This window comes from Hypomesus nipponensis, chromosome 5 (assembly GCF_054491055.1).
Source record: "Hypomesus nipponensis isolate SF chromosome 5, ASM5449105v1, whole genome shotgun sequence".
Taxonomy (NCBI): domain Eukaryota; kingdom Metazoa; phylum Chordata; class Actinopteri; order Osmeriformes; family Osmeridae; genus Hypomesus; species Hypomesus nipponensis.
Window position 1 is genome coordinate 10,730,689 of NC_140365.1, and position 23,140 is coordinate 10,753,828.

A 23,140-nucleotide genomic window follows, 5' to 3' on the forward strand; every position below is an offset into this window, starting at 1 on the left:
TGTTCCCAGCCCGAGTAAGCCTTCTGCTCCCCCGGATTTGTCCCTGGTCCCGGAGGTCTATCACAGCTTGGGTGAGGTGTTCAGTAAGCAACAGGCACTGTCACTTCCCCCTCACCGACCTTACGACTGTGCGATCAACCTGATTCCTGGGGCCGCCTTTCCCAAGGGACGCCTTTATAGCATCTCTCGGCCGGAACGTGAGGCCATGGAGGCCTACATCAAGGATTCCCTGGCGGCAGGCCTCATTCGTCCCTCGTCGTCCCCCTTGGGTGCCGGATTCTTTTTTGTTAGTAAAAAGGATGGGACCTTGCGGCCTTGTATCGATTACCGGGGGCTAAACGACATAACCATCAAGAACAAATACCCTCTGCCGTTGATGAATTCTGCCTTTGACTCCCTGCAGGGTGCCACTGTGTTCACCAAGCTCGATCTACGCAATGCCTACCATCTCGTCCGTATAAGAGAGGGGGACGAATGGCTAACCGGATTCAACACACCCATGGGCCACTTCGAGTACCTGGTCATGCCGTTTGGCCTCACCAACGCCCCTGCAGTATTCCAGAGTATGGTAAACGATGTTCTTGGAGACATGATTGGTCGCTTTGTGTTTGTCTACCTGGATGATATCCTCGTGTTCTCTGAGAACCTTCTTGTCCACACCCAGCATGTCCGACAGGTCCTCCAGCGTTTGCTGGAGAACCGCCTTTTTGTGAAAGCAGAGAAATGTGACTTCCACGCACACACCACCTCTTTTCTCGGATACATTATTACGGGGGGACAGGTGAAGATGGATCCGGAGAAGGTGAGGGCGGTTCTGGACTGGCCTCAGCCTGGTACTAGACTGCAGCTCCAGAGGTTCCTGGGGTTCGCAAATTTCTATCGACGGTTTATCAGAGACTACAACCGGGTGGCCTCCCCTTTGTCAGCCCTGACGTCTAGTGCCAGGCCCTTCTGCTGGACTTCCAAGGCAAACAGAGCATTCCTGGATTTGAGGAACCGGTTCACCAACGCACCCATCCTCACCCAGCCGGACCCCTCTCTACAGTTCGTGGTGGAGGTGGATGCCTCTGATGTGGGAGTTGGCGCCGTCCTGTCCCAGCGATGCTGATGGTAAGCTCCACCCGTGTGCTTTTTTTTCGCGTCGTCTTTCCCCAGCCGAAAGGAACTATGACGTAGGGAACCGGGAACTACTTGCCGTGAAGCTCGCCATGGAGGAGTGGCGCCGCTGGAGGGAGCGGAGCAACCGTTTATCGTATGGACCGACCACAAGAACCTTGCATACATGCAGTCGGCCAGGCGACTCAACTCCCGTCAGGCCAGGTGGTCTTTGTTTTTTGGGCCCTTTAACTTTACCCTCACCTATCGACCAGGCTCTCGGAATGGCAAGGCAGACGCCCTATCCCGTGTGTTCTCTAGGACAGAGGAGACAGGAGCCAAACCCGAGGCCATCCTGCCCCAGGACATTGTAGTGGGGGCAGTTGTCTGGAAGATCGAGGAGGAGGTTAAAACGGCCCTTCTAGATCAGCCTGGTCCAGGTAACGGCCCACCGGGCCGCTTGTAAGTGCCCAACTCTGTCCATTCTGCTGTGCTCCAGTGGGCACACACTGCTAAGATTGCTTGTCACCCGGGCGTTGCCCGTACCATGGCTCGATTGCGCAGACGCTTCTGGTGGCCTGGCATGGGAAGAGATACCCGGGTTTTTGTTTCTGCCTGTCCTGTCTGTGCTCAGAACAAGGGAACCAACCGACCCAGTGCAGGACTTTTGCACCCTCTACCGATTCCCCGGCGGCCCTGGTCCCACCTGGCTCTGGACTTTGTAACCGGTCTGCCCCCGTCCAAAGGTAACACTGTTGTTCTAACAGTGATTGATAGATTCAGCAAGTTTGCACACTTTCTGCCCCTCCCGAAGCTTCCTTCAGCTACAGAGACTGCTGCGATCCTTGTCAAGGAGGTTTTTTGGATCCACGGTCTTTCTGGAGACCTCGTATCAGACCGAGGTCCCCAGTTCACATCGGCGGTATGGAAGGCCTTCTGTACAGCCATTGGAGCTACTGTCAGCCTCTCGTCTGGATTCCACCCCCAGTCTAATGGCCAAGCTGAAAGGGCCAACCAGAAGATGGAGACAACGCTTCGCTGCCTGGTCTCCTCAAACCCCACCTCCTGGACCTCCCAATTGCCTTGGGTGGAATACGCCCACAATACGCTTCCTACCTCCGCCACCGGTATGTCCCCTTTCCAATGCCTTTACGGTTATCAACCCCCCTTGTTCCCCTCACAGGAGAAAGATCTCGCTGTTCCCTCTGTCCAAGCCCACATCCGCCGCTGCCACCGGACCTGGCATCGTGCCAGGGCTTCCCTGTTGAAGGTCTCCGGTCGGTATCAAGTCCAGGCCAACTGTCGCCGTACTCCTGCACCAACCTATGCTGTGGGGGACAAGGTCTGGCTGGCTACCCGGAACCTTCCACTGCGAACGGAGTCCAGGAAGCTGAATCCCAAATACATCGGCCCGTTCGTGGTGGAGAGGATCATCAATCCCGCAGTCGTCCGGTTGAAATTGCCCAAGGCCCTCAAGGTACATCCTGCCTTTCATGTTTCCTGCCTCAAGCCTGTCCTCCTCAGTCCCCTGCTGCCTCCTCCCCCTCGGCCTCCCCCTCCTCGGATGATCGGCGGTGGTCCTGTTTACACGGTGCGCCGCATCGTGGATTCCCGTCGGCGGGGCCGGGGATTCCAGTTCCTCGTGGACTGGGAGGGCTATGGGCCAGAAGAGAGGTGCTGGATCCCTCGGCGTCAGATCTTGGACGCTGGCCTGCTGCGGAACTTCTACCGTCTCCATCCAGGTGCGCCGGGTGGTCCGCCCGGAGGCGTACGTCGGAGGGGGGGTACTGTCACGACCCCACCCCTCTGAGCTTGTTTCCCTTACACACCTGCTCTTGATCATCGTTATCACTCTACTTAACCTGTGGCCTGACATCCAGTCCCTGCCGGATCGTTAGACGTACCAGTACGTTGCGCTTTAGTGCCTGGATCTTAAGGATTATCCCTAGTCATCCTGTTGCCTTACAAATTGTTTATTTATATTTCTGACCGGACTCCTGCTCCTCTGTTTCAGCCTCTGCACCCTGGAACCCGGTCACTCCCGCCTAACCACCCTCACCACCGACCTGCACATTTGGTACCACCATCACCTGTACCCACCTGTCACCAATAAACACCTTTTTCTTTCACCACCTACCAGTCTCGGTCTGCATTTGGGTCCGATCACTAGGAATTGTGACAGTATGCTGTGTATTTTATAGATGGTGGCAAAGGTAAGCCTATTTTCTTTCCTCATTTTAATTTGGTCACACTAAATCCCATTTTAGCCTAGTTTGACCTTAGTGGACTGTGGGAGATCCCCCAAAAAGAAGTCTGATAGGCATCCCTTCTGTTTAGACAATAATAATTATGGTCACTAAAGTACATGCTTTTCTTGGCAGTTATGAATCATTTTGTTAACAACCTACGCAAAACCAAAACCTACTCAATTTCTATACAGAGAAGTTCACGATTCCTTGCCTTTGTCAAAAAGGAACAGATCACAAATGGAGCCACTGACACTGTCCAAAGTGTGAGAAAGTGATTTTGAGAAATAAAACCTTTAAAGTCCAAACATGGTAATTTGCCTAATGCATTATTGCCTACAGGAAAATATTTGTTGACAAATCTGAGTCATCTGTACCTGCATGGAAAATAATAACTTTATGGCAACTGTCTTATAGGATGTCTGCTTGGTGAGACAACTGGTGATCAAGGTATGCCTTATCGTTACCTTTACTTTACCTACTTCAACTTATCTACATAGAATCAACATAGGAAACATCAAAACAAGTACCTTGCATAATTTATTTTCCTGCCACAAATCAAAGCGTTAAATTTTCTTGTTAAAATAATACAGTTTGGCACATTTTAAATGAAAAGTTAATACTGCACAACATATATGCTCCAGAACCAAATCCGATCCACAGATGTCGTGGCGGCAAATAAATTAAGAATAGGCTATTGGTTGTGTAGAACTGTCTACAATGTGTTATTTTATACAAAATTGGGGAGTCAATAATTATATATATTTTAATTGTCCTATTGCAGTTAAACCAGAAATTGACCACCAGGAGTCAGTTGGCCAGGAGTTACTGCAGTCGGATAAGTGCAAATATTGCAAAGCAGCATTTGCAAATCCTGCCAGTCTAAGAAGGCATGAACGTAAGCGTCATGCTGGAAGCACAGAGCCTGTTTTTTGTGTTGCTGTGCAGAAAGGCCTTTGAAGCCTGGAGTTGTTTTGGCAGAACACGTGTGTCCTTTGACAAGATCAAGGGAAAATGGTTCTGTCTGTGCAGCGGTGTGAAATAAGTAAATCGCTGCACCCATATATATATGGCCATGTGGTAGCTCTTCCAGGAGAAACACAAGCTTCTAGTCGAAGAGAGAGGCACCAGCAGTAGTGAAAGTGAGGAAAAAGAAAATGTGTCTGGCCAGTCCATAGAAATATTGTCTGAAAATCAGATTCAGGTGATGACAGATTACCTCTGGGAACATAAAAGGATCCCTGAAATCCTTCCAACAGATTTAAAGCGGGAATCAAAAGATGTCCCAGAGATGTTTAAGCCAAACGAGACTATTTGTCCATACTGTCCAGGGCCAACACCTCCTGAATTATCAGAACCTAAAGTGGTTACCAGCAATGTGTCAATATATGGATTGCTTTCAGTTCAGAGAGGTCAGTTTAATAGTCTTTTTCATGTCAACTCTCAGAGGTCAAGTTAAGGCCAAAGTTTAATTTGTTTATTGCCAATATCTTAACTCTTTTTCTACTTTTATTCAGGAGTCAAAGTTGCAGTGAAAACCTGCCCAGTATGCAAAGCACAGGTTCGATTTCAGGAGTGTACCTCGGGCTACCACAATTTCAACAACAGAATTCTGCTGAGTATCCCACTGTGTTCAATGCTTACCACAGCAATTAAGGTATGTCAGATCATATACCTACTGTGTCATGGTTACATCCATTATGGTTACATAGCACACATATTAAGAGAAATGGCACTGCCTATTTTCCGAAATTAGAACAACACAGCAGTTTTTACAGTTACAGTTTTTTCTGTAATCAATGTAGACACAATCCTCCAGTGCTCATTGATGATGCAAACTGGTGAGTAATATGATGGGTAATATGTTATGTAATATTAACCATTAAATAACCCATTACAAGTATATCAGTCTTTGACTAAATTATGTTATTGCTATGACACTATGGTAAGTCTCCTAAAAAGACCAGCTCCAGGTTTGCTGGCCTCAACAGTTTGCAGGTCTTTTCAACTGACATTCTCTAATACTTAAAATGCTTTTTATGTTTGACAATAGGAACCAGGTAAAAAAAAAAACATTTTGCAGTGAGCTGACCTACACAGGATTTGCTCCATGGGTTGGGGAATCCAGCAGGGTTGGTCCTTTCCTTCCAAAGACAGAGGTTCTTAAAGGACTGTCAAAGCGTTTGAACAATGTGGCAAAGCACCCTTCATCCTCATCTCTAGAGGATGTGCTTTTCAAAGTGCTTGACTCCAAAAAGGTATGTAACACCTCAGGTATGTCTAATGTTGTAAATGTTGTTTATTTGTTCATTTTTACATACATAATTTTTTGGGCCCCAAAAGACTGAATTAGTTGCTTCCTGTGAGGATTTGGGAGTGTCAGCTGAGGGCTCTCAGCCAGACATCCTTAATAGGTTGGAGGAACGACTCCTTTACAAGAACATCTACGCCAAGATGTTCATGAAACTCGAGAAGACAGGAGGTAAGGATCATCAACAAACTACTCTGTAAGAAATGGTCAAGAAATACAATTTCACTAATGTAATTTTGATCAATTTTTAGGTGGTGTCTTACATGCTGGGTGCATGCACTCAGTAGTGTACTACAGCTCTTCACTGTGGTGGCAAGAGTCAGCCAGAGACCACACAGATGCCCTGTTGAGCTTCCGGATCCCTCCAACACTGCATATTTCTAATGTAGCCGGAAGGGTGGCAAGACACACCAACAACAGGTCAAGGCAGCAGTTATTTCAGCCATTTGATGGCAGGCTGTGTGATGCTACTGCTGAAAATGTGACACTGGCAAAGGAAAATAAACTCCAGCTGGATTTTCCATGGGTCAGGGAACTTAAAGAACTGGGTGGACCTGTAGAGAAAGCACTGGTGGGCAAAGGCCTTCAGTGTCCACACCTATCACAGGAACAAATGATAGGTTTTTGTTATATGACAGGTTCCACCAAGGAAACCAGAAGATGCCAGAAGAGAAATTGAGGAGTTTGAATCTTGTCCCTGAACTAACAGGTGTCCTAAACTCTTCAATGGCGGAACAGCTGAACAGAGAGCTTGCCAATGCCCGGTATTTCCTCTGCCAGCTGAAAGACATGCACCACATGTTCATGCTCCGCATGGTCTTTCACCTTCACAACCAGCGGGTGAATAATGCATTTTTTGACAAAATGCACAGACTGGCTCAGGGAAAGGCAGCCATTGGTCTCAATGGCAGATTATGCCTGTTTGGCACAGGTATGTATGTTCATTGTTTGCGACTGCTAAATTGACATTTTGATACTGATAATGAATTACAGCTGAGGCATTGTCCAATGTTGACTTATTTTTTTTACACAGAAGCACCGATCAACGGGGAGTACAGATGATAGTTGGACTAGAAGATGATATGGGAGGTGAGGATGGAGAGCCAACAGAAGAGGTAGAGGCACAGACAGACAAGTGTACAGACAGAGATGTTCAAGAACAAGGTGCAGTTGATCAAGCAGGCCAACTGTTCTCTGTGACACTGTTCCCCATTGTGGAAAAAAACGAGGTATGACATTTTATAATAGTTAAGCAGTTTCTCATGGTAACAGTGTATTTTTTATAGTGCATCATGAATGTTGTTCTTTACTAAGGACAAGCTCGAGACTTTGTATAAGAAAGTACAGAACACTAGACAGCCACTGGTGAAATATGACCTTTGTCATGTACGACTTCCGGATCTTCGCTCCTTGCTGCCTCTGCAGTACTTTGAACATTCTTCAGAGGATGATCTACGAGCTTTGCCTTGGCTAACTGATGAAGTAAGTATAGGGTTTGTTGGGATCTTATGTCAAGTCAAGATATCATTTAACATTTGTATATACTGTGATGCCACGAGAGGCTGCACAGCCCTCAGCGGGACGGCTCAAAATAGTGCAAGGACACCGGGGTTGAACGAAAACAAGGGGTTTATTACTGATCCTCAGAATTAACAAAAAAACTAACTCTTGCATACAATGCCAGAAAAATTATACCGCCTCTTCCTTCTGCAGGCCTCCTTCTCCTCACCCCACACCGCTTAACTGTGACTCTCCCTCTTTAACCGAACCCTTTCGGTCATTAGGGTCTGATCAGTCCCAGGCGTGCGGGAATGCCCCGCTTTGAGGGAGGGATGGAGCTCCCCACTCCCCCAGCAGAGGGAGCTATAGCTGCTCAGGGCTGCAGCCACCTCCGGGGAACGTAGCACCCCTCCAGGACCCAGCCTCTCGTGACGTCACACATCCCCCCCCCCCTCGAGACCGACGTCCTCGTCGGGGTGAAGGAGGTAAAGAAGGCGTCATGCCGGGAGAGGGCGTCTGCATTACCGTGGCACTTGCCAGCCCTGTGGACAACAGAAAAGTGAAATGCTTGTAGGCTCAAAAACCATCTGGTAATCCTACTGTTCGTTTTTCTGTTCCTGGCCATCCACTGCAGAGGGGCATGATCAGACACCACCGTAAAACGTCGGCCCAGAAGGTAGAACCGCAGGGATTCGAGGGCCCAGGTTACAGCGAGACATTCCTTTTCCACCGTGGAATAGTTCTTCTCTCTTGGAAGTAGCTTCCTGCTTATGTAGAGAACGGGATGTTCCTCACCGTCATGTGCCTGGGCGAGTACTGCACCCAGACCCACCTCTGACGCGTCCGCCTGGACAATGAATTATTTCTTGAAGTCTGGCGCCACCAGTACTGAGCACAGAGCTCGCTTCAGGCTAACAAAGGCCGCCTCCGCTGCAGGGTTCCACCTCACCATTCGTGAGTGCCGTTTGGTCGTCAGCTCCGTTAAAGGTGTTGCTATTGTTGCAAAATCCGTAATAAATTGTCGGTAGTAGCTGGCTAGGCCTAAAAACGACCTCACCTGCTTCTTGGTGATTGGCTGGGGCCAGTCCTGTATTGCCCGCAACTTGGCTTCCTGAGGCTTGACCAACCCTCTCCCAATGGTGTACCCCAGGTAGTTCGTCTCGCTGAAGGCCAGCCTGCACTTCTTGGGGTTCGCTGTAAGCCCTGCTTCCCTGAGCGAATCAACCACTGCTTACACTCGGGGTATGTGGCTGGCCCAATCTGGACTGTGTATGACCACATCATCCAAGTATGCTGCCGCGTACTTCTTGTGGAGAGCAAGGACTCGATCCATCAAGCGTTGGAACGTGGCAGGTGCCCCGTGGAGACCAAAGGGGAGCCGGGTATACTGGTAGAGCCCCTCCGGTGTGGCAAAAGTATTTTCCTTGGACGCCGGGGTCAGGGGCACCTGCCAGTATCCTTTGGTGAGGTCAAGAGTGGTTAGGAAGCGAGCACGCCCTAAGGAGTCTATCAACTCATCGACACGAGGCATTGGGTATGCATCAAATTCAGACACCTCGTTCAACTTCCGAAAGTCATTACAAAACCGTACTGACCCGTCTGGTTTGGGAGTAAGTACGATAGGGCTTGCCCAGGCACTTGGGACTCTTCGATCACTCCCAGCTCCAGCATCTTCCTTACCTCCTCCTGGATGGCCACTTTACGATCCTCCGGCACGCGGTATGGGCGCTGGTTTACCGTTTTGCCGGGCACGGTGCGGATCTCGTGTTGGATCACCTCCGTGTGCCCGGGGAGGGAGGAGAAAACATCTCGGTTCCAGTCCACCAGTTCCAGGGCCATCTGTCGTTGATGTGGGGACAGGCTTGGGCCCACCTGAACCTCTTCTCGCCCTGGTTCCTGGGACTCTGTGGGGGGTAGACTACTGAACAGCACTTCCCTGGCGTGCCACTTCTTTAAGAGGTTAACGTGATAAATCTGCTCAGGTTTTCTTTTATCAGGTTGCCTCACCTTGTAGTTTACCTCGCCCACACGTTCAATTACCTCATAGGGTCCTTGCCAGGTTGCCAGGAATTTACACTCCATGGTTGGCACCAGGACCAGCACTCTGTCCCCTGGCTTGAACTCCCTGGGTTGAGCCGATCTGTTGTAGGAGGCTTGCTGTTGCCGTTGAGCAGTCTCCATGTGTTCCCGCATCATGGGATAGATGGCCTTCATCCTCTCCCTCATGGCCCTGACATGCTCGATCAGGGTCCGCTGCTGGCATGGCTGCTCCTCCCAGGCTTCCTTGGCAATGTCCAGCAGTCCCCTGGGCTTGTAGGAAAGCAAGAGCTCAAAGGGTGGAAAACCAGTTGGGGACTGAGGTACCTCTCTTACCGCAAACAGCAGGTATGGTAGCAGCTGATCCCAGTTGCGCCCATCTTCGCCAACCGCCTTCCGCAGCGTGGATTTTAGCGTTTTGTTAAAACGTTCGACTAACCCATCCGTCTGGGGGTGGTAGACTGAGGTTGTCAGTTGTTTAATCTTCAGTAAAGCACAGAGGTCCTTCATCACCCTGGACATAAACGGAGTCCCTTGGTCCGTCAATATCTCCTTGGGGATTCCCAGACTAGTCGATAGAAGGAACAGCTCCTTGGCGATGTGTCTGGATGTGGCCTTCCGCAGGGGAATAGCCTCAGAATACCGGGTTGCATAGTCCAGGATGACCAGAATGTACTGATGCCCCCTTGCACTTTTCGGTAAGGGCCCGACTATGTCCAGTCCAAGCCTCTCAAAAGGGGTGTCAATAATTGGCAAGGGAACAAGCGGATTTCTATATTAGGGCTTTGGGGCCACCTGCTGACACTCAGGGCAACTACGGCAGTAATTCTCGATCTCTTTGTGTACTCCTGGCCAAAAGAATTGTTGCAGGACTCTGTCCTTGGTCTTGTCTACCCCTAGGTGGGCCCCTAGGGGGTGCGTGTGTGCTAGGTGGAGTACAGTGGCTCGATAGGGCTGTGGTACGAGGAGCTGTTCATGCACCTCATCATTCTTCCGTGCTACCTGATACACTAACCCCCGGCTTACTGCGAAATGGGGGTAAGTAGGGCTGGTCCTATCCCCCAGGACAACTCCCTCTAACACCTGCACGTTTCGTAAGGCATTAGTAAGAGTGGGATCTTGTAACTGGGCCGTACCACACTGGCCTGTGAGAGGGGGAAGTTCTTTGGTGCCGTCTCTGTGTCAGCCTGGGCACCTGCCATCCCTGCAAGAGCGCAGGCTGGAGTGAGGGATTCTAAGGGTTGCACTGAAGTATTCTCAGTACGAGTCCTACCTCTCCGCTTCCGGGGTACTCGGACTAGCCTCTCCTGAGTCTCCCTCCACAGCGGATGAAAGGCCGGGAAGTCCCGTCCAATTAGGACAGGAACGGGAAGGGAATCAACCACGCCCACATCCGTGAGCATGGTTTTCCCGGGTAGTGGTTATGGTGAGTTCCGTGAGGGGGTAATCTCCATGGACACAGGAAACCGGGAGGACTTTCGCCAAACACGATGAACCCACCAGGTCCTTGGGCACCAGGGTGGCCCGGCTACCTGAATCTAGCAAGGCCTCCACATCATGGTGATTCACCGTCACCGGGCAGGTGGGCGGTCGATCTGGGGTGCCATCGGTGAGTCCCACGAGTGAGGCAAAACGATGGGCGGGTGCTGCGTGATCCGGGCAAGTTCGTGCATCTGCACCCGAGGAGGCTGGTCTGGTTGGAAGGTCCAGCTGTGGAAACGCTGGGCCATACCAAACTTGGTGAGCCCAGTTCGGCTGAGGATCTCCGTCTTTAGCGCATCATAGTCAGTCGCCTGGTATGGTCCCAGGTCCCGAACCGCACTCAGTGATTCCCCCGTTAGGAAGGGGGCTAACAGTCCGACCCACTGTTCCCTGGGCCAGGCTTCCCTAGTGGCCGTGGCTTCAAAAGCATGCAGGTACGCCTCAACGTCATCCGTGGCCCCCATCTTGGGGATAAAGTCACTCGCCTTTATTGGTTGGACGTTCCGGGCGGCCATCTGTGTCTGCAGCTGTAAGTCCTCTTCCTTCAGAAGGTTGGCTTTCTTTTGCTCCTCAAGGAGAGCTGAATTAACTTGCATCTGGGCTTGCTGGGCAGCAACAAGGGCTCTCAAAATGGACTCCATTGGGTGGGGGGCCTAGGGCCAGTTGGGAAAATTGAAGAGTCAAATTGTCAGGGTCCTCCTCCGACATGCACTAATACCGCTTGAGCCTTGCTTATCCTCCACCATATGTGATGCCACGAGAGGCTACACAGCCCTCAGCGGGACGACTCAAAATAGTGCAAGGACACCGGGGTTGAACGAAAACAAGGGGTTTATTACTGATCCTCAGAATTGACAAAAAAACTTTAACTCTTGCATACAATGCCAGAAAACTTATACCGCCTCTTCCTTCTGCAGGCCTCCTTCTCCACACCCCACACCGCTTAACTGTGGCTCTCCTTCTTTAACCGAACCCTTTCGGTCATTAGGGTCTGATCAGTCCCAGGTGTGCGGGAATGCCCCGCTTTGAGGGAGGGATGGAGCTCCCCACTCCCCCAGCAGAGGGAGCTATAGCTGCTCAGGGCTGCAGCCACCTCCGGGGAACGTAGCACCCCTCCAGGACCCAGCCTCTCGTGCTTGAAGGTATTGCACTTTGTTTACATCTCTTTGCTTAAGCAACTCTTTGATTTTGAGAGCTATGTGACCTGTTACCCATAGTAGGAGGTATGATTTGCCATGTTTTCTTATCATATTCAAATAGTCATTATGAAGCTGCAAAAGTGTGCAACTGTGAAGATTCATTGCCTCAATTTGTCCCATGGAATTTGACAAACACCTGGAAAATTTTATATTTTTACTGCACTTTTACTCTATTGAAAAGTCAAATTTCAACAGGACATTCAGCCAGACACAGTGGTGTTGTTCCCCAGGATTGTTGGTGGTACAACACCCGAAAGAAGCAACCACTTCATCCTTTCGGTAAGTGTTAAATATATAATACCAAGGCATTTTTAGATATGGACCATCATTAATGTTGGGATGAAATTCCTATTTTTTTCATACCATTGCCATTGTGTGGCATGTTTGTTCTTCCAATCAACATGTCAGATGTTAGATGGATCCTTAAAAAGGATCAGAGCCTATGACTCCCTGCACCTTTATGCTGCCCCGAAAGACCAGGAGATGGACATTTTGAGGTACATAAAACAGGATAGTTAGTTTAGTTATGAGAACAAAATAAAATAAAATCTGTGTCAAAATAAAAAGCAAGGTACTGTTTTATTATCCTATTCAGCCAAGCCTTTAAAGACATATGGACCATTCAAGACTGGATATACACAGTAATGGGATCAAAACGATACACAAAACTGTGGCGTGTTTGTATGCACAGTAAGTAACAAATTGTATGTTTCATTTTACTTGTAGTATCTTGTTCCCTACATCATTTGTAATGTAATTCTTAGATGGCTGAATTGGAAGTCAGGGGGATAAAATCTAGGCAAGAGACACTGAGAGAACTTCAGTTACACCATCTTCCTCGCTATCATGCAACCTCCTTAATGTGTGATGTTGATGTGAGTGACAATTTATTGTATTTACAATTCATAATGCTTTTGCAATAACATTTTTAAACCACATAAATAATAAAGGCTGGTTTTATAAATATAATGTAAATACATGCAATTTAAATATGGACCGATTTGTACTCCTCGGACACTGTGAAAAGCAGTAGGCAACATGAGTGTATGGCGGCTGACCTGAACGTCTGTGTTTTCCAGAAGCTGGGGACAGAAGGGAAGGAAATGTATTTACTGAGCATATGCCTGCATGAGGGAGTATGTGTTGGTTGTAGGTGTTGTAATATTCTTATATTTATTCCACCTGCAGTTCACTCTATCCAGATGTAAAGACTCCTCTGGCTACAGTGTGTGGTTGCAAGAGACCTTTGCCTTTGAACTTTGATGGGTATGTGGCTGGTTTGGTATACTTTCCTAAATTCATTTTACAAATTAAATGGATGTCAATGACTTGTTATTGACATATTACTTTATAAGACTCTAAGAGTTCTGCAGCAGGATGGAGTGCAGGGTCTCATTGGTGAAGATGAGCTCCAGGTAAATCTGGTTCACTAAACAATAGTAATCAACAATAATTATAATAAACACACATTATTGTATTGGCTTGTGTGTCTTATGGTCTGCAAAAATATGTCCTCACAGAAAAATACATCAAGCACTGGTGTCTGATGAAATTAAGTCGAGCCGGATGTATCTTTGGAGAAATCCTGGAACCTCGTTGAAACTGAAGCAGCTTTTAAGGCCAAAGCGTTTCCTTTTCAATGAAGAAAATATAAGTTTAATGCATTTGGTTATTAACAAAATATTCCACAAATGCCTTGGATTAATTTATTAGTCATTTGATTCTGCTATGACCATTACATATCTTTGAACAAAAATATATACTGCATGCGTTTGCCAAAGTAGCCTATGTGGTCAAATAATGTACATATGTCAAGAAGACATTTAATGATCCGGACATTACATTATATAATCTTCACAGATTAATATGAAAACTCATTGTGTGCTTTATCCGGAAACATACATTTTTATAATAGACTATTTTTCTATTTTCTTAACATTTTATGTCCATCCCCAGAGTATCAAACTACTAGACAGAATAAAGGGTACTTTGGAGTTGGATGGTGACCTGGACACACTTGATTTTCTGTGATGATGCCTGAAGTAAGGAAAAATCAAGTCAATTTATTTCACACCTTTTATGTAATGTATATGCCTACATTGGCCCTGGTCAAAATAATTTGAATAATATATTCTGTTTCCGTTGTTTTTGATTTAAAACATTTCAAGCATTTCAATTGTTGATGTCTTTGTTAAGGTCACCATCCACATCGTCAGAAAGAACGACGGTGTTTGCCGGTACATGGCTGAGATGTGTCTTGCCTCAGGAACTGTGTTTGAGTGAATATATAGTGTTCTACAGTGTTTTGTACATGTACAAAAGGTGTTTTGAATTGTATTATTTCTGTTTTCAAATACATTCATTTTTATTGAAAATATTAATGGTATGCATTGATTATTATTTTATTGAGAGAAATGCTTGTAAACAAATAAACGAATGTAACCTGGCTGTGCTGACTGACAGGGAACTGCAATTTAACAGTGTTTTGGAAAATGAAAATACTCAAACCCTTTGTTATTATAACCACATCCATATTTCATTTTGTCTTTAAAATAAGAAAGAAAACATAATTCTTCATTATTTCCATATGAAGAACAATGTCAATAAATGACACACCTTGACTGCAAATGTAGGTAACCTATAGCCTATGTTGACTTTAATTATCAAAATTAATGATATACACACCGTCACTAGAAGGCGCTGATAACAATAATGCAATAATAACGTCTACGGCGGTGGCTCATGTGCATTCAGTTACTCTGAGTAAAATACATTTTTTTATTTCAAAATGAAAAGTTTAGGAAATGGTATCATACCAAAGGCTCAAAATGATCGTATTTGGAGGATAATTATCGTGCATCTGGCAACATTGAGAAGGCGGTTGACCAATGACAGTTCTCTCTACAGTCAGAGCTCGTGCAAGAAGGTGGAACGTAACTAGTTTGTGAAAGACCCAGAGAAACACAAATATCCGACGAGGCAAAATCCTGGACAATTTTGGAATACCGGCCGAACGCATTTTTTAGGTCTAAAAAATGTCAGGGTAAAAGAGGAGGTCATGGGGCCCGTTCGTCGTAAGAGTTGAAGCTAAGCTAATCCATTGTCCCTTTAGCCCGTTAACTTTAGCGAGCTAACTGAGAACCGCAAATATCGGTTCGTTGACGGCTGATCCGCATCCAAATCATGTGGTTAATTTCAATCAGGCTAAACTTATCAGGGCAAGTGCACGAGCACGCCACACTTCAAAAGGCAGGAAAGGTCGATCACCAAAACCGTGATTTTCTAACGGTATGATGGCGGAAAAGACGAAAGAGAGAGCGGTGATATTCTCGCCATCTGAGCGAACTATTATAATGAGTCTCTACGAAGACGCATAAGCATATTATCATGGCTAAGTCAAACACCGCCACCACTGCCAGAGCAAGACAGGCATCTTGGCAAAAAAATTGCCGATAAACTAAATGCGTATTTTGGTAAAATGGCTCATCTTTAGTGCCTTATTACCCCGATCAATCAGATCACATTTCTTTAAATGTGCCTGCTGGCAGTAGGCTTAATGGAAATTAATCCTCGAATGAGATCTTGCTAGCGAAAATTATGATATCAACTTTTTCAGAATAAGTATAAAAACAAGGCCAAAGAGTATAATTGATACGAATTCATAGACACTTATGAGGATATATGTAGGCCTACTGAAAGCGCATGTACTAGGGTGATATCAGGTCAAATGGGCCACTTTTTGGTAAATCGTTTGGGACAATAATACAATACCATATATGCCTTTTGCATGTATTTTTATGATTACTAATGACTGTTTTTGATCTTTTTTTTTATGATGTAATAAAATATAATTATTTAGGCCCTACAGTTCTTGAAACATCAGCTGTGCCAACTTTTTTGGCACAAGCATTTTCAGGTAAAATGGACCAGCTGTTCAGGTAAAATGGGCCAGTGAAACTGCAAAGGGAAATTGTAATTTATCCTCAAATGTACTTTTAAAACACAGTTGCTTATACAGCCACAAAACATTTAAACTGCATTAAACAAACATATTCATATGTGCCATAATTTTAAAAAAATGATCCTGAAGCCAAGACTCGTCACAGTTCCATATATATGTGACGATGTGCCCTCAATACCCAGCTTGACCAAAAGGCTCTCATACTGGTTAAACCACTGGCTAACCACCTCTTTGTTGAGTCCAGCAGCCCGTGCTGCAGACAGGACCTCTGGCTTGCACATCCAAAGCTCTGGGTTGTGCTTTAGAAAGTTCTTAAACCAGTAATATCCGGCCCTCCCTGCTGTCTTGGAGAAACCAGAAATGTTGTTCTTGGCTGCAAAATCAAAGGCCACTTGCCGGACATCACGTTTTGTGAAGGGAAACCCCCTCTGCGCCAATGTGTTGAGGGTGGCAGCAAGCTCCCTTTCTGCCTCCTGTGGAAGGTAGGGCTTCTGCCCTGACACATGTTCACTGCCAGTCACCTTTCCACTGATGCGTCTTTGCAGTGTTGATTGCGGCACACCCCATGCTCTTGAAAAAGAGGTGCACACTCACTGTAATTCCTTTCTTCTCTCCCTCCATGTATTAATCTAAGGCCCCCTTCATCCTCTCCTCTACACAGATTGTAATTGTTTGGCCTTCCTTTCCATCCCTGTTTTATCATTGTATCCTTTCCTCTCTGGTCCTTGCTCCTACTCTCTTTTCTCTCTCTTTCCTTCTCCCTTTCTCCTCTCCTCTCTCTTCCTTCTCCTTCGCCATACTCACTGTACATAAAATATCTACTACCATTATTACGGTTGGGGGGGTCATGGTGTGACACACACACACACCCTCACACACACTCCAACACGTGTATGTGTGTTTGTGAGTGACACAGATGATGGCCCATTTTATCTGAAAACATGTTGCCCATTTTACCTCAGTGGGTTAAGGTAAATTGGACCACCAAGAAAAACATAACTTTTTCAAAAAATATGTTCATATACCAAACTAACAACATTATTTGTGATTGATGCCATCAAGACAGATATGCAGTTTTTTATGTGCATGTAAAAAAAAAGAAAAGATTTATCATCCTTATAATAGTTTAATTAGATTTGGTATGCCAGGCTACTTACCATGCAGCTTTCTGGTGCAGTATTGTTTGAATTATTGGCCCGCCCACCATAGCAACCATAAAGCAATCAAATCCCCTGTTACTTGTCAGGGCTGGGATCCCCAAACCTTAAATGGCCCATTTTACCTGATATCACCCTATATATGTGTATATGCATGTAGGCCTATGTGTAAATCCCTCTTTGATTTCATTGACTGGGGCATGGCCAGGAATATGATCAATTGATTGATCAGCTGGTTAAGCACCAAGTACACTTTTCTTACACCAACGCATGCTGTGGCTTTGCCAATGTTTTCTGCATCGCCTATACTGTATAAAAATGTAGCCTACCTGACGCGAAAAACCTGAAGGCTATGCAGAGTCTGAAGCACAGTAAAAGTTTCAAGTAGCTTTATTGTCCATTTCTTCACGTCAAGACATAAGAAGTAATCTAACGTTTCCCACTCTACCACAGTGAAACATAAAAAGCACAGGCACAACAGATAAGACATTTCTTAGAACATAGCGTTACATATTCACATACAGCAGCATAAGCTCATAAAGCATAGCTTGCTGCGGCGTGTGATATTTGCAATGTACGGCCCGAGAAGGTCTTGCAAATAAATTAGTCCTTGTCAGCTGAATCGATATCGCTCAAACAAGAACTCATCCGTGTGAAATAAAGGATCTTGGCGATCGTGAAGAACTCTATTGGTATGGAAAGTTAATCGAACTATATCTCCTTGGTCAGCTGGGTCTCTCAAAAAGGGAGCTGCCAATTATTTTCCGGGGGTGTGGCAAGCTTATCCAGCTACACTTAAGTTAGCCCGCTCTCGAGCAGGTTAGTGCTAATTGATATGTTACTAGGGTGATTTATCTAAACTTGCTTCCACGAACTGAAAAATAGGGGCGTGTTTTATCTTAGCCTGAAAATTAGCTCGCTAAACTGCTTACGGTGCGTTCACACTGCAGCGGGGCGGGCAGAGCGGGGCGTCGGCTTCCCACTCATTTTCAATTAAACCAGGCGTTGACGCCCGCGTAGGGCATTGTGGGAAGGTGAGCGGGGCGGCGACGCTCGCATAGGGCATTGTGGGATGGCGAGCGGGGCAGCGAAAGTTGGATTTTCTGAACTTTATGTAAACGAGGAGCGTGAAAACGCCAGCGATGGCCAATCGGGTTGGTTTCTTGTTTCTTGTAACGTAGCAACTGTTGGTAATGGTAAACATTTCTAGGTTTGACAATTTTCAAGATGGAAGAGCAACTCATCGTATGTGTCTTCATACCCAGTATTGTATGATACGTCTATGTTAGATTACAGAGACGTAAACAAAAAAAAATATGCCTGGCGCAGGGTTGCTGAGGTTGTCGGCGTCCTTGGTTTGTTGTATTTTGTACTTTAATTCAGTTTCTTCACATTACGTAACTTTCTTCTGTGCTAGCTGCATAGTCTAGCTAGCTCACCCGGCACACGATTGACATTCAATGCTGAAATGCTGGCTGGCGGCCACTCGCTATCCATACAGTGAATGTGTAGAGGCAAGTCATAATCTAGCAAATGATTTGCACAGATTTCGAGTAATATAATAAAAGGTTACACATGTCAACGTTTATGTCTGATGCATCTTTTTTTCCAGCCGGAAAAAGACCCGTTACATAGAGTGCGGGTGGCATTTAATCTTTCACTCGGCCTAAAAAAAGTGTGGAAAAAGATAACCTATTGTGTGCTGAAGATAAGATCATGTCAGATCTAGAAAGCGCGTCGGATGCTTGCTTAATGTGTGTAAAAGTTGTATTTTGTCTGCACATTTGCCATGACATTATAGAACTACAACAGTGATTTAAGAGAACTACAGCTCTGAATGAATCTGTCTGGCACGCCCCCGAGCGTGGTGCACTGTGGGAAGGCCGGCGGTGCTGAGCGGTAAAAAAGTCTGCAGTGTGAACGCACCGCTAGCGAGCTACGACGAATACCCCCATGGTCACCCTAATGGATGTGATACTGCGATTGTTATTGTTTATTATTGTGTATATATAATACATTAAATTAGGGCTGTGAAAAATAACTCGTTAACGCGTTATGATTAAATTACAGGATTAATTCGTTATTTTTGTTAAACGCATTTAACGTAATATTACCACAATTCCACCCAATCTGCAACGTCTGGATGAGAAGTTCGTGTTCCAAAAAAACTAAGATGGAACATCCAATAAAACCAAAGTGATATGCACACTCTGCGGCAAGGCTCCAGACTGCTACCAAATGATCGCATTTTGCGACCAGTTTTTGAGACAGTGCGAGCATTTTTTACAAGCACTCGGGCATGTGCTACCTACAAATGTTGAATTCATTGGGTGCACACGTTAGCAACAATGCATAGATACGACGTTCTAGTAAGACAGCACTATCAGCTTTCCTTCTGCATTAGTACCGTAGCTTAAAGTCTAGGAAAGTTGAGGCTATTTTTCGCTAGGTAACTATAAACCTAGCTAGAAGTCTTGGAAAGTTTAGGATATTTTTCGCTAGGTTCTTACGATCTGCCAGACAAGTGGGTGCCCCTTCGTTCTTTTGGTGAGCAGTTTCACGAGCCTTTCTTACCCGGCGTCATGGAGCCGAGCAGCTAAACATTTATTTAGCATTAGCGTTGTTAGTTACTGTATCCCTGCCTGTGTTTGAGCTGTTGCGCTGTTATACTCGGCAAGTATCGTGTTGTGGTGTCGGAGGACTGATCGAAAAGTGCATCATACATTTAAGTCATTTAGCTAAGACTTGCATGTACAGTACGTAATGTTACATTATATACGCTAATGTATTTAAACTCAAGCTTATATGGTGCGTCGCAGGGGCGATTCTAGGATCAGACCTTAAGGGGTGCTCAGCCCCCAATGAGAATGTGACATGAATACAGTGCCTTGCAAAAGTGCTAAACGTAAACCCCCTTGCTAATATAAACCCCTAATTTCACTGGATAACAATTAATACATGTATGTGTTATTATGCAAAATATTGAATGAAAAAACTAAGGATGTCCCTTTCTTCATGAACTACCAGCATCAAATGATAATAAACAATATATTTATGAAAATATGTAAAAAATATGAGGAGTGCTTGAGCACACGCAAAATCAAAGACGCACACTAATGACAAAAATTTGGAAAATCAGTAATATGTGATTAATCATGATTAATCCACAGAAACCTGTGATTAATTTGATTACAAATTTTAATCATTTCACAGCCCTACTTTTTATACTATATCACTATGACCATATATCTACTGTCTGTACTATACAAATAATACATTCTTTGGACCCATATGCATTTGCAACCTTACCTTTAAAGCTCCTTGGTCCAACTCTGGGTAACTCTTAATGATATCATCCATCTCTCCACTGATAAGGACATTCTCCAAACTTCTGAGTGTATGAATACCCGGCTCATCAAAGCGCTGTGTAAGTTGCAGAGTGGCTGTGTCAAGCATGTTGATATAGTGGCTTCTGTGGAACGACTCTGCAGAGGGGTATATATGTGGCTCAGCTGGTCCAGATAATCGTTTTTGAGGGCAGCGGATATGGGGCATCTTGATGGGCACCAGGTCTAATGATGAGGCAATGTCTTGGGCTTGCACATACAATCCTCGAAAATGCTCTTCTGTTCTTCTGTTCTCCAAATGTCTTTTGACATGCTCCACAGCCAACATCATACCAGAGATTGTCTGCCGTTTACTCTGAAGGGAGCTATTCAGGGTTTCTAGGGCTGACATGACATCTGCAGCCATCTTAAGCCCCAAGACTGTGTTTCCTTTGAGGAACACCTCATGAAGTCCATTAGCCCTGGATGCAGTCTCCCTCAAACTACAGGTCGCCATCTCTTCAAGTGATGTGAGTACACTGTCGTACTGACTGAGCACAGACTGGATGGCTGGTGTGTGTACGGTCCATCTAGTGGGACATAATGGCTTGAGGGATGTAGATCTTACACTATTAGATTTAGATATTTCACTGAAAATTGATTTAAATTTTCCAGACTGGTTAGAAAATCTTCCTAATTCATTGACTGCGTCGAGCGAGTTCCTGACAACTGATGAAGCTGAAATTGTCATCTGAGCTACAAGGTTTATGCAGTGTGGACCACAGTGGATATATGGAGCCAGATGTTACTCCCTTCTCAAGAGAGCCTGTACTCCCTGTACCTTGCCGGACATGTTGGCTGCACCATCGTAAGTCTGCCCTCTCAACTGTGAGATGGGCAGGTTCAGTCTGAGCATGACGTCAGTGGCAACTTAAGCAATGCTCTCTCCAGTTGTGGAGTTAGTTTCATACAGCCCTACAAACTCTTCTCTAGGATCTAGATTTTCGTCTACATAAATTATACATATTGACTCTTGCTCTATCCCAGCAATATCTTGAGTTCCATCAATGATCACAGAATATTGCACTACAGACAAATGTTGTACTTCCTGTGCTATTTCTTTGATAATAGAGTTACTTGTTATCTGAAGTATTTCGTTTTGGATCATTGGACTTGTAAAATTCTGTTTCCCTGCAAGCCAGGAGACCAGCTTGGGATCATCCTCTGCCTTGTATTGAAGTTGCTGTTTTAAGTTTCCTTCGTTCTGCTCATGACCTCTGAAAGCATTGCCCTGCCTCACCAAATACTGTATGGCACCAACTATTTTCAAAAGGTTTTCCCTGGCTTCTTCTTGTTGTTTCTTTTGTGCACAAGATAATGTTGCAGTGATTGGTTGGGCTTCATGTATGTATGTGGTCACTGCATGTTTATGGCTCTGGCTTTTCCCATGATTTTCAAATTTTTCAACAGCCTTCCTCCAATTCTTGAATCCAACATTAATAAATGCAGAGTCTGCCTTTGTAGTAATTGTTGGCTTTTTGCCTATGAATGCCCTACAGCAGTAAAAGCACAGAACTGCCCTGCGCATTGGGCAGTAATGAAGCCAGGGATTTAAAAAAAAACACCTCTCCTGGAAAGACAGAGTTTTGTTGGTAAGAACTTGTGTTGGGATGGTCATGACATTTGGCTGGTTTGGGGTATGTCGTAGCTCCTCTGATGCCTGTTCATCTTGTCTGTTCTCATCTACCCTTATCTGGACATTTGACTCATTTCCAAGCTCTTCTGTTGCTACCTGTTCTTCCTGCCCGCTGTCATCTACACTGAAGTTACTCTGCACTACCTGTAATTCAAAATGAGTAACATCAAAACTTTCTGATATTTGATATCGATCTGATATTTTTACATTTTGCGCGTTTTGCATTCAGATTATCTGAATGATACATATACTATTAGCCAGTAGGATATACAATAGATAAACTAACATTAACAACCATAAAAGGTTGCACTAAACAGCTCCAAAGGGCTATTTTGTATATGCATTTGAGTGCTGTTTGGTTGATTGATACCTGTGGTATAAGAGACTGTATATCACATGTATGATATGTTATCTATTTTTAATGCACTATTTGTTTTGGAAACTGGTTTATTACAGCAATGAGGCATCTCAGGGTTTCGTGATATATAGCCAATATACCAGAGATGCATCATGCTAAGAAGAGCTCTTAGCCATGTTATATTTGGCCATTTAGCACAACTCCTCGTGCCTTTATTAATTGCGGTCCGACAGACTACGATCCGATCGACACCCCGAGATAACTCGATCGGAGTCGGTTGATAATTCGGACATCACATGCTTGTAAAAGGTGAATTGGACTATGAACTGGGCTCTGAGTCTGCGTCTTTGCGCCTGCTTAAGATCCCGCCGCCCTCCCTCCCAGGTCGTGACCTGGAAGTCGAAAAAGACGATAAGTTGTCGCTGCCGGGAGCCGGCCCGGTAGAAAAAACAAACAACTCGAGCCAATAGCGCCGTTTGCATTCGCAGTACTATTGTCATCATGCATGAAATGTAGAGGGACATAGCTTCACCTTGCTCTCCGTTTGCCGTCTTTCTCGAAATGTTGATGTTGTTATTGTTGGTAGTGGTGAAGAGGTCAAGCGGGAAGGGCTGTATCACCACTAGTTGTAATGAAAACAGCGCCACATATCGTACTGGGATATGACATTTCAGCCAATGATTCGGTTTATTCACTGCCATTTATATTAGGATAATAGCAGTTGCCTCAAAAATTTGCATTATCCGAATAAAGCTAGATTCGAATTGATACC

General features: G+C 45.4%; 3 long non-coding RNA genes and 1 pseudogene across 6 annotated transcripts; all 4 read left to right on the top strand.

Annotated features, from left to right (window-relative positions):
• The first annotated feature begins 3,007 nt into the window (after nucleotides 1-3,007).
• LOC146288450 (uncharacterized) lies at nucleotides 3,008-4,477 on the top strand. Its single transcript, XR_014755214.1, has 4 exons — nucleotides 3,008-3,308; nucleotides 3,536-3,653; nucleotides 3,759-3,791; nucleotides 4,126-4,477. It is a non-coding gene; the product is annotated as an uncharacterized LOC146288450 (long non-coding RNA).
• A 621-nt stretch (nucleotides 4,478-5,098) lies between these two features.
• Nucleotides 5,099-7,575, top strand: LOC146288451 (uncharacterized; annotated as a pseudogene). Its single transcript, XR_014755210.1, has 6 exons — nucleotides 5,099-5,599; nucleotides 5,685-5,823; nucleotides 5,904-6,583; nucleotides 6,686-6,881; nucleotides 6,967-7,134; nucleotides 7,437-7,575. The product of XR_014755210.1 is annotated as an uncharacterized LOC146288451 (transcript).
• Nucleotides 7,576-13,096: 5,521 nt separating this feature from the next.
• Nucleotides 13,097-14,245, top strand: LOC146288452 (uncharacterized). 3 transcript variants are annotated; one of them, XR_014755213.1, is made up of 4 exons: nucleotides 13,097-13,136; nucleotides 13,226-13,285; nucleotides 13,391-13,912; nucleotides 14,067-14,245. It is a non-coding gene; the product is annotated as an uncharacterized LOC146288452 (long non-coding RNA). The 3 variants fall into 3 exon arrangements; XR_014755212.1 differs by having other exon boundaries at nucleotides 13,104-13,285; XR_014755211.1 differs by having other exon boundaries at nucleotides 13,104-13,912.
• Nucleotides 14,246-19,264: 5,019 nt separating this feature from the next.
• On the top strand, nucleotides 19,265-21,822 carry LOC146288453 (uncharacterized). The gene is made up of 3 exons (XR_014755202.1): nucleotides 19,265-19,535; nucleotides 20,657-20,844; nucleotides 20,990-21,822. It is a non-coding gene; the product is annotated as an uncharacterized LOC146288453 (long non-coding RNA).
• The last annotated feature ends 1,318 nt before the right edge of the window (nucleotides 21,823-23,140 follow it).